General features: G+C 42.1%; 1 long non-coding RNA gene across 1 annotated transcript; it reads right to left on the bottom strand.

Moving 5' to 3' along the window:
- Nucleotides 1-2,161: 2,161 nt before the first annotated feature.
- On the bottom strand, nucleotides 2,162-10,048 carry LOC136762762 (uncharacterized). Its single transcript, XR_010820886.1, has 3 exons — nucleotides 9,648-10,048; nucleotides 2,530-2,554; nucleotides 2,162-2,305 (listed from the first exon to the last, which is right to left on the bottom strand). It is a non-coding gene; the product is annotated as an uncharacterized LOC136762762 (long non-coding RNA).
- Between the last annotated feature and the right edge of the window lie 612 nt (nucleotides 10,049-10,660).

The raw sequence follows: 10,660 nt of genomic DNA, 5'->3' as shown, positions 1-10,660 counted from the left end.
TTATGTTGTCACCTGATATTTTTAGACAGAGGTTAGCAAAGGAGTTCTTTGAAAATTGTTCAGCTGCACGGCAATCTTTGAGAAAGGCTTACTATAGAGGATTCACAGTTCACATGTAGATCAAGAAAGGGCATATTTAGTAACCCTGATCCCTACCTCAAGCACAAAGGCTAAAGCAGTTAGCCAGCTGGACTATTTATCAAGAAAGATGATAGATTGCAAAGATAAAATTGTCCACAGTGCTAGGTTTAGCTCCTGCACAGCCAGGGGAGTATTGTGTTGGTCCAAGGTGCTATGAAACATGCTCGTTAATTAACTTCGAATCATGGGCTGAAGAAACTAAATATAAAAAAGTATGCTTTCCTGACCTATGGGAAGAGCTGACAATGCAAGTTTTGTCGTACTTTGCAAGTTTCTGGTCCACAGCGTCTCTTCTGTTATAGGATTGAATTATTTAAGAACGTGCAATGTCATTACCAGTGGGACCCAAAGCCATTCCTGTAACCTGCCATTTTATGCTTGGCTAGTAGAAAGTAGAAGAAAAAGGGGGTTATTCTATTTTCTTTTTTGTTAGTCTGTCAAAGTGTGGTATTGTATTAATTATATTAGCAGCACATATAAATATTTTTACTTTTTTACTTTTTACTTTTTTTACTTTTACCGGTCTTCTCATTAGCAAACAGTTTTTAGGCTAAAATATAAAATGTAAATGAAATTACAGTAACTTGTTTTGTTATTTGGGTTGTTTTGTTTGTATGTGATAACATTGGCTTTGTTTACATGTTGGTAAAAAGTCATGAAAGTGTCAAGATTTCCTTTAAAGTGGTACAGCTGGATTACAATTTTAGAATGTTTTGGTTAATTCTGTATGCATGCAATTTAACTTGAATGGAATTGGACCTTTATGTTTTGCTATGTTGATTTTTGTTACAGTACCTATTTTTTACAGTACCTCTGCTCATGACTTATTTACCTGCATGTAAATGCAGTAATTTATAGTGTTTATGGATATATATGTCTGTTATGTAAATACTACAATGGATGATAAAAAGGTAATGCAGTTATAAAACCATGTCTTTCTGCCATCCCAGCTAACACACAATGTTGAGGTAACGTAAATTACATTGCTACAATGTTGTGGCAATATTGTGTGTTGGCAGGGATATGGCTTAAACATTGCGTAGGCACACAGGAAGTTTCTCCGCTTCGCCTTCACACACTATGATTCTCCTTCTGAGACCACTCAGGAATCCTGGGGATAGACGTGCTAGCTCGCAATTGGCCGCGCTGCATCCTTTGTGCGTTCCCACCGTTCCCCCTTCTCCCGGTGGTCCTGAAGAAGATCAGGCGAGAACGAGTGTCAGTTCTGCTAGTAGTGCTCTGGTGGCCTCGCAGATTTTGGTTCACAGACCTGATGTCCCTGATGTGACACTAGCTTCAGCTGAGTTGAGTTCAGTGGCTCATATGGGGCTTGGGCCTTTGAGCATGGACGGGGACTTGCCCTTGTCCAACAGCTCTTGCAAAAATTAGTTAAGTGATATAATACAAAAATTAGTTAAGTGATATAATAATTAATTAATCAATAAAATGATAAACTGCCGTCACGGCAGTTTATCACTTTATTGATTAATTAATTATTATATCACTTAACTAATTATAATGTGTGCACTTTATTTTTCACGATTTTGGTTGTTTTCATTTATGAAGTCTGTTGTTTTCTTTCTTCCTTATATTGTTTGAAGCACTTTTCTTCTGTTATTAGTTTATTTGGTTTTATCTGCCGAGCGCACGCCACCCGCCGCATTCTCACCTGGACTTACCTGCGCTTCTCTAAATCGCCATCACCTGCACCCCTGTGTATTTAGGCTGAGAGACCGATTCATTGGGAGAGATGGGAGGCCAGACGAGGAGAAACAGACCGGCGAAAAGGGTTTAGGAGCTGCACGCCCGGGTTTTCGAGTAAAGGAGGAAGAGGGAGACCTTTGGAGCTGGATCATTCGTTCCCTTTAACGGATTACAAATAATAACGGGGAGCTGCAGCCCGGAGACGGCGACGAGACCCATGGAAGACTGAGCAGCAGAGCATGACGGCATGGGCTTCGGGCAGCAAGTCTATGGGTTTGGTGTCTGGGGTCGCGTAGCGAGGGTGCAGTAGCGGTCATTTATTAAAAGAACCTGAAGAGACTTTCGAGCGGCAATTAAGAGACTTGGACTGTTGTATTTGAGAACGGCTTTTATTAAATCAGCCATATCATTCTCCTGGTTTTTAATCTTCTTTCTTGGGGATTATTCTGTGCGGAACTGTCTGTGGAGAGAGAAAGTACAAGACATTTTAGTAGTATGGCAAGATATTGACATTTTAGTACTCCATCTGCAGGACTGCCAATGTGATCGGTTGATTTAGGAGTTCTAACTCTTCTCTAAATTTTCCTTTTTGTTTCCAGTTTGTCGGTGCTTGTTTGGCCAACGAAGCGCCGGCCGGGTTCCTGGGGTGGGGGGGAAAGACCCCTGGGAGAACTGTGCACTTACCCGGAAAGCTGAGTGATGCTTGTGTCTGTGGGAGTAAAGAGGGAGAAGTAACATTCGTAATTTTTAGGATATTGCAATTTTAGTCATTTTATAGTATTAGTATTTTAGTCTGTTTTAGTAGTGTTCTTTTTCTTTCTTTTCTTGTTTTTAGCGCCTGGGATTAAAGGCGGTTTTAGCTAGGTTATTTGAATTTACTCTTTTGTAAACTCCAGGACAGGCTTCGTGCCCTGCCTGGATCTATAATAAATTTTTGCTATTGTTCTTCCTGTTCCTGTGGAGTTTGTCTTGGGATTCTGTCGAGCCTGCTCGGGGAGAAAAGTGTGGGTGACACGAGCTCCTCCCTCCTTAATCAAAGGAGGTGGCCTGGTCTTGCGTAGTCGCCCCCTAATTACCCACTAGGTGGTGACACAAGTGTCTTATTTCCTGGCTGTGCAGTTTCTGAAGGGCACTCCATATGCAAACATATACAGGCGATTAAAGAATTAATGCAAAAGCAAACCACAGATTAGAGAAACAAAAATGCAAAAGAGAAAATATAGACTTATAAAAAAAGTAAGTGATAATATAATGCAATTCATATACAAATCAAACCCCAAGTCACCTCCTGAGGCATATGACAATGTTACTAGCAAAATACAAATGAAACATTTCCCACTAGTTTAAATTAAAATACTGCTATTTCAATATACTGGCTTCAGATTTTTTTTAAATACAGCTGATGAGTCTGAGCCCATTACTATTCTTGCTACATCAAAGAAAGAATCCCTGATTGTGTTTGTGAACTGTGTATACACCAAATCATGGGTAATTAGTCTGCTACCACATACAAAATTAACTTCTGTCATTATGTCTCACTGGTGTACCCAATCTCAAAGAAGGATAATTTACAAATCAGTCAAGTATAACAGTTTCCAATGCTCTTGAAAACAGTGTCAAAAATGTGTGAAACTCTAGGTTACAAATGCAACCCTGGATAACTGAAAAAGCATTTCCCAAAGGGGGAGGGGTTAGCTCGTTTACCATGGAACCTTATTGAGAACATGTTTCTATCCAAGCTGACAATAGGCCTCTGTGTGAGTCACTCAAACAGCCCATTCCTGCTTCCTGTTTGTATATAATGTGACACACACACAGGCACTTCCTCTTTGCCAAAGCTTTGCTTTGAAAGTGCCTGGCCCTGTGTTTGTGAGCTATAGGACACAAATAGCTGGTCCTAGTGCCGACAGTCTTCCGTGCGGTCCATGTATCACCTTAGGGCCCTCACCGAACATAACAGGTGAAGCCGACCCTCCTCCTCCAAAAAGAAGGGAGGAGGATGGAAAACCATCAACTATACCCGCCTGATTATATTATAGGGAGATATCACCTTTGGAAGAAACCCAGGGTTAGGCCTGAGCGTAACCCTGTACCCAAGCCCCGTAAAATGTACACAAGAGGGGTGTACGGACAGGGTGTGCAAATCGCTCATACATTTGTCAGATGTAATTGCAAGTAGAAAATCTTCAGTTACACAAGCTTGAGGTCAGGCGGTTGCAGTGGTTCAAATGGGGCCTTGCAAGTGCCTCCAGCACTATATCAAGGTGCCATGCAGGCAGGGAAAGGGTGTGAGGAGGCTGAAGTCAGCATGCTCTTTTCAAGAATTGCAAAGCCAAGAAGAGGGATGCCACCAGCTTGCCATCAATCCGGACATGACACACGGAGATGGCCGCCAGGTACCTTGATCATGGACAGGGACTTGCCCTTGTCAATTGCAGGAACTGCAAAATGACCCCAATGGGATAGGTGACTGGGTCCTGGCCTTGACCTGGCACCAGGTCTGGAATGTCTGCCAATGGTAGGAATACTGTAACCTCTTAGAGGGAGCTCTTGCCAACTGAATAGTGGCTTCTACTGCCTCAGACAGACCCCAGGCCACTGATAGAGACCAACTGGTCAGCCACCGCCAATATCTCATGGATAAGCACGGTAGCCTCTCGTATGGCAGACTCGGCCAAGCTAGCCAAATAGAGGGCTAGTAGGCTTTGCAGGCATGCTGCCTGTGCTCCCGCAGCATCCTCCAGGTCAGTGTCTCTATGTGGGTCAAAAGAGAGCACGTCCTTCTCCCAAAGTTTCCTGCTCACTGCCCCTGCTCTGAGAGGCAGTAGTGGTGGAACCAGGAGGGAGGGAGGAGGATGTGGAGGAGGCAGGAGAAGGCGCTCTGCTCTGAGCGCTTTGACCCCTGTAGCGGCATCTCACTGGTGGAGAGTGCTGCAGTGGAAGCGAGGGGGAAGAAGAGGGGAGCCGAGCCTGCCATCTCTCTGACCTGTCTCTGTCTCTGCGGCTGGAGCGGACAAGGAAGGGCTCTGTGACACCGAGGGGCTCAGTGAGAGGCGGGAGCCTGGAGCCACAGAGGGTCAGGCCGTCTCTGGGGGACGTGGGTTCTGGAGCGTGGCACACAGCACAGACCGTAGGGTCCCCAGACACCCTCTGGAGGTGGTCTGGATGTGCAGGAGTTGTGGCCATCACCTGAGGGTGGAACCTCACTGGGGCGTGCCCTCTCCATGATGCTGTGTGGACGAATGCAACACAAGCACAGGCAGGAGTTGGGTGTGCTGTAGATAGTGCCGGCAGGTGTGAACAATAAAGTTAGTGCTGTTGCACGATTTAGCAGTGTAGCAAATGGAGCTTACACCGCCCTGCACCATAGACTCACTGCCCGGCAAGTTCTGCCTCTGCGGGACGCACACATCATACCTGCTGCTGGCGAGATGCTGGGCATAGGGCCAAGTCGAGTACCGTACTGTGCCGAGGCCCCTGTGGACAGTCTCACAACCGGGGCCGCAACCCCAGGGTGAAATACAATCAGTCCCAGCAAGCTGGGAGACAGAGATCTCCCATAACTGTGGCCATGGGCTGTGGTACAAAAATTGCAGAAGGAGGAGCCCTCTCATGACAGACCCATGTCGTGGGAGAAAAACCCTAACATGGGAGAAAATAAAACCACTGCACAATAACAAGATATAATAATACATTATATCTAAGACAAAAAATATGTATACTAGTGAACCACAGCAGCAGATGTGGAGCCGGAGCCGCTGAGTCACCCATGCATTTTCAATAATACCAGAATAAAGAACATAAGAACATGAGAAAGTTTACAAACAAGAGGAGGCCATTCGACCCATCGTGCTCGTTTGGTGTCCAATAAGTGAATTTGTTCTAGATTGTGACAACTCTCTGTGTGAAGAAGTGTCTCCTCTTTTCTATCTTGAATGCCTTGAAGCCCAATTTCCATTTGTGTCCCTGCTGATCTGGAAAAGCAGTCTGGTCTTATTATTTTTGTGAAGAACGAAAAAAAAAAAATGGCTGCTTGTAAAGTAAAAAATACAAATTTCACTGAAAATTAAAAACTTGCGATAGTTGAGCAACTAATCATTTCTAACCCTCTAGTTACCGTGACAGCTTCTGCAAACCTCACTGTGCTGAAACACTTGTTATTTTAAACAATATACACTCACCTAAAGGATTATTAGGAACACCTGTTCAATTTCTCATTAATGCAATTATCTAACCAACCAATCACATGGCAGTTGCTTCAATGCATTTAGGGGTGTGGTCCTGGTCAAGACAATCTCCTGAACTCCAAACTGAATGTCTGAATGGGAAAGAAAGGTGATTTAAGCAATTTTGAGCATGGCATGGTTGTTGGTGCCAGACGGGCCGGTCTGAGTATTTCACAATCTGCTCAGTTACTGGGATTTTCACGCACAACCATTTCTAGGGTTTACAAAGAATGGTGTGAAAAGGGAAAAAGATCCAGTATGCGGCAGTCCTGTGGGCGAAAATGCCTTGTTGATGCTAGAGGTCAGAGGAGAATGGGCCGACTGATTCAAGCTGATAGAAGAGCAACTTTGACTGAAATAACCACTCGTTACAACCGAGGTATGCAGCAAAGCATTTGTGAAGCCACAACACGTACAACCTTGAGGCAGATGGGCTACAACAGCAGAAGACCCCACCGGGTACCACTCATCTCCACTACAAATAGGAAAAAGAGGCTACAATTTGCACAAGCTCACCAAAATTGGACAGTTGAAGACTGGAAAAATGTTGCCTGGTCTGATGAGTCTCGATTTCTGTTGAGACATTCAGATGGTAGAGTCAGAATTTGGCGTAAACAGAATGAGAACATGGATCCATCATGCCTTGTTACCACTGTGCAGGCTGGTGGTGGTGGTGTAATGGTGTGGGGGATGTTTTCTTGGCACACTTTAGGCCCCTTAGTGCCAATTGGGCATCGTTTAAATGCCACGGCCTACCTGAGCATTGTTTCTGACCATGTCCATCCCTTTATGACCACCATGTACCCATCCTCTGATGGCTACTTCCAGCAGGATAATGCACCATGTCACAAAGGTCGAATCATTTCAAATTGGTTTCTTGAACATGACAATGAGTTCACTGTACTAAACTGGCCCCCACAGTCACCAGATCTCAACCCAATAGAGCATCTTTGGGATGTGGTGGAATGGGAGCTTCGTGCCCTGGATGTGCATCCCACAAATCTCCATCAACTGCAAGATGCTATCCTATCAATATGGGCCAACATTTCTAAAGAATGCTTTCAGCACCTTGTTGAATCAATGCCACGTAGAATTAAGGCAGTTCTGAAGGCGAAAGGGGGTCAAACACAGTATTAGTATGGTGTTCCTAATAATCCTTTAGGTGAGTGTATAAATGCATCACATAATATGCATATTGTTTGGGAGTGGTGTTTAATACAAATACTCATTTTAAAGTATGCTTATTTGTATAGTTACAATTATTTATATATATTGCTTATTTTACATCTGTTTTACCGACTACATAACAACAGGACATTTACATATTTAATAATACTAATAATACGATTCTGAAGATGTCTGCCCCATTCAAACAAAAAAAATAAAAACTAGGATCAAAGAGAGGACCTTTACGTTGAATTTTTGGAACTACAGAAGGGAAATCTTTTGTTGTAAAGGGAAAAACTTGATCTAGATATCAAAATGTTAAAGTATAAATGGCAAGATTTGAGTTAAATGGGGAAGGATAAAAGTATTATTGTAATTTATTAAGAGTTGTTGGTTGTAAATACAGTTGTCATTCTTTCATATAAAAAAAATCTAAATTACCTGGCATATGTACTGCCATGTTGGTTTCATGTCAGTTTCTATAGCAAGAGATACCTTTTCCCCATTTAAGCCTGGTGTAGGGTAGGCTTAAATAATGACTTCAATTTAAGACCAAACTGATTTTAAGACCTTTTGTGCAAACGGCCCCAGAATTGTACACAGTATTCCAGATGAGCTCTATCTAGTGCATTGTATTGTAATGTTGTACAACATTACTTCCCAATTACTTTGACAATATACCCTAACATTTTGTTTGCCTTTTGTATTGCTTCCCCACATTGTTTGGATGGAGAAAGTGAGAAGTCCACATAGACTCCTAGGTCTTTCTCATGCATTACTTCATCTAGTTCTATTCCCCCCATAGTGTAATTATAGTGGACATTTATGTTACCTGCATGTAATACCTTGCACTTGTCCACATTGAATTTCATCTGCCAGGTGTCGGCCCACAACTGAATATTATCCAAGTCCCTTTGAATAGCCTGTGCTGCTGAGATTGTATCTGCTGAGCCACCTATTTTAGTATTATATGCAAATTTGACAAGTTTGCTAACTATCCCAGAGTCCAGATCATTAATACAGATTAGAAAAAGCAAAGGCCCTAGTACTGATCCCTGTGGAACTCCACTAACAACCTCACTCCAGTTAGAAGCAACTCCTCTAATGGACACCCTCTGTTTCCTATACATCAACCAGTTCATAATCCATCTACTTACATTACCCTGAATGCCTACAGCTTCCAATTTTAGTGTGGAACCTTATCAAAAGCTTTCTGAAAGTCTATCATATCATATGCTTTCATGTGATCTACAGTTGCAGCTGCATGTTCAAAGAACTCCAATAGATTAAGCCATGATCTGCCTTGTCTAAACCCATGTTGACTATCTCCAAGAATATGGTTTTCATTAAGATGTTCCTCTATTTTCTGTCTAATATTTTTTTTATGCAGGTGAGACTGATTGGTTTGTAATTTCCTGGCTCAGTTTTGTCTCCTTTCTTGTGGATTGGTATGACATTTGCCATCTTCCAGTCAGTTGGCACATCCCCTGTTCTAAGTGTCTTTTGGAATATTTCAGTTAGCGGCTTATAAATAATTTCCCTCATTTCTTTAAGTACTGTTGGAAATATACCATCTGGCCCTGGTGATTTGTTTTGTTTTTAATTCTGCTAGTCCCTTTAGTACCTCCTCCTCATTTATCCTGATGTGTTAGGGTTTGACTGGACTGATTGTTAACCTGTGGCATGGTATCTGTTTTTTTCTTTTGTAAAAACCTCTGAACTCATTTAGAATATTTGACAAATCTTGTTTGTTTTCTAAGATACTTCCATTTTTGCCCTTTTGCTGTTTCATTTCCTCCTTTATTGACCTCTTGCTGTTGTAGAATTGAAACTATGTATTAATAAACACGATATATATAATAATAATTAATATTTACAGTGATTCGCTAGAGTAATTATAAATACATTTATATAACTCAAAACTAAGCTATAAAAAAGAGTTTTAAGAGCTCTGCGGTATACAACCTGGTCTCAGGGCAAAAACGGCAAAAAAGGAGAAGTGCCTGTATGCGTGTCACATTATATACAAACAGACAGCAGGAAGGGGCTGTTTGAGTGACTCACACAGGGGCCTGTCGGTAGCTTGGACAGAAATATGTTTTCAATAAGGTTCTATGGGTAATGAGCTAACCCCTCCCCCTTTGATCAATGCTTTCGATTTGAAAGATAACTGTCATGGACAGTGTTAATGAGCTCTTTAAATCACTAATTGTTATTACATTTATATTTCACTTTCACTTTATTCAATATGGTTGTGTGTGTTTTGTTTGGAATTATATTGCCTTTCATTTTGTGTTTTGATTTTCTTTCACATTGTTTAATTTCTTATTCATTAGTATTATGATTGTTTGCACTTGTGCCTTATTATAATTTGTTTTCCTTTGAGCGAATCACCGCGGCACAACTCACCTGGGTCCACCTGCATTCCAACACCAAGCATCCTCAGTAATCACCCTGCCCTGGGAGAGGATAAAACAGAGCGTCGGATACGATCAGGGAGAGAGTTCCCTGCATTGGAAACCGGACAGCAGGGCAGCCGGCTTGTGGATGGCGGGCGGGCAGCAGGAGGCAGCATCAACACGGAAGGGCAGAAAGAAAGACGTGGTGCACAGCAGAGAGGGATGGATTCCTCCAGAGGCTGCAGTGAGTGCACTTTCGGTTTTTCTATTTCCACAGAGTGTGGAAGCAGGCACAGAGAAGCTTAAGACGCCAAGCTGCTGGGTTGATTTCCTGCCATTCTCCTCCTCTCTCCTTTCTTTGGACTATAATCTGTTGAGGAACAACATTTGAATATATAGTTGTTTACATACAGGACTTGCTAACCTGAAGGTTGTGTTGCTGTGGGGTGTTTCTCATAGCAGTTGGCAGGGCGGCTTGAAACCTGCAAAAACAGACCAAGAAGATTAACATTGTATTCCCCTGTGTATAGCGCACCTAACAACGTTTCCACTCACCTGATGAGAGCTCCTGCAACCGCAATTGAGAGGAATGGACCATTATTCCAGATTACACTGTTTGGTTACCAGGAAATTGTTCTCCCAAACAAAGCATTATTATAGTGATTAGATAAATACTTACCGTGATTGTATATCTGGTTTCTTTTGCCTATGGAAAAACATTGAGATTCTTGTTAATACTTGATAAGGAACAGTGTGGTGTATAGCTACTTTTATTGTGTGTGTGTGTGTGTGTGTGTGTGTGTGTGTGTGTGTGTGTAATATATATATATATATATATATATATATATATATATAATTTTTTAAATAGCATTTTGGATTCCTTTCATGTATTTTTCATTAGGTTAGGGTTTTAGCTTTTATCGCCCCTTTTAATTAAAGGAGATTTTAGTTAGTGCACAAAATTACAAATCCATAAAACCTGTCTTGTGATTGCAGACTTCATGCCCTACTTCTATTTCTGCT

The sequence above is a fragment of the Amia ocellicauda genome, chromosome 11, assembly GCF_036373705.1.
Source record: "Amia ocellicauda isolate fAmiCal2 chromosome 11, fAmiCal2.hap1, whole genome shotgun sequence".
Taxonomy (NCBI): domain Eukaryota; kingdom Metazoa; phylum Chordata; class Actinopteri; order Amiiformes; family Amiidae; genus Amia; species Amia ocellicauda.
This window is presented reverse-complemented; position numbering and strand designations above follow the sequence as displayed.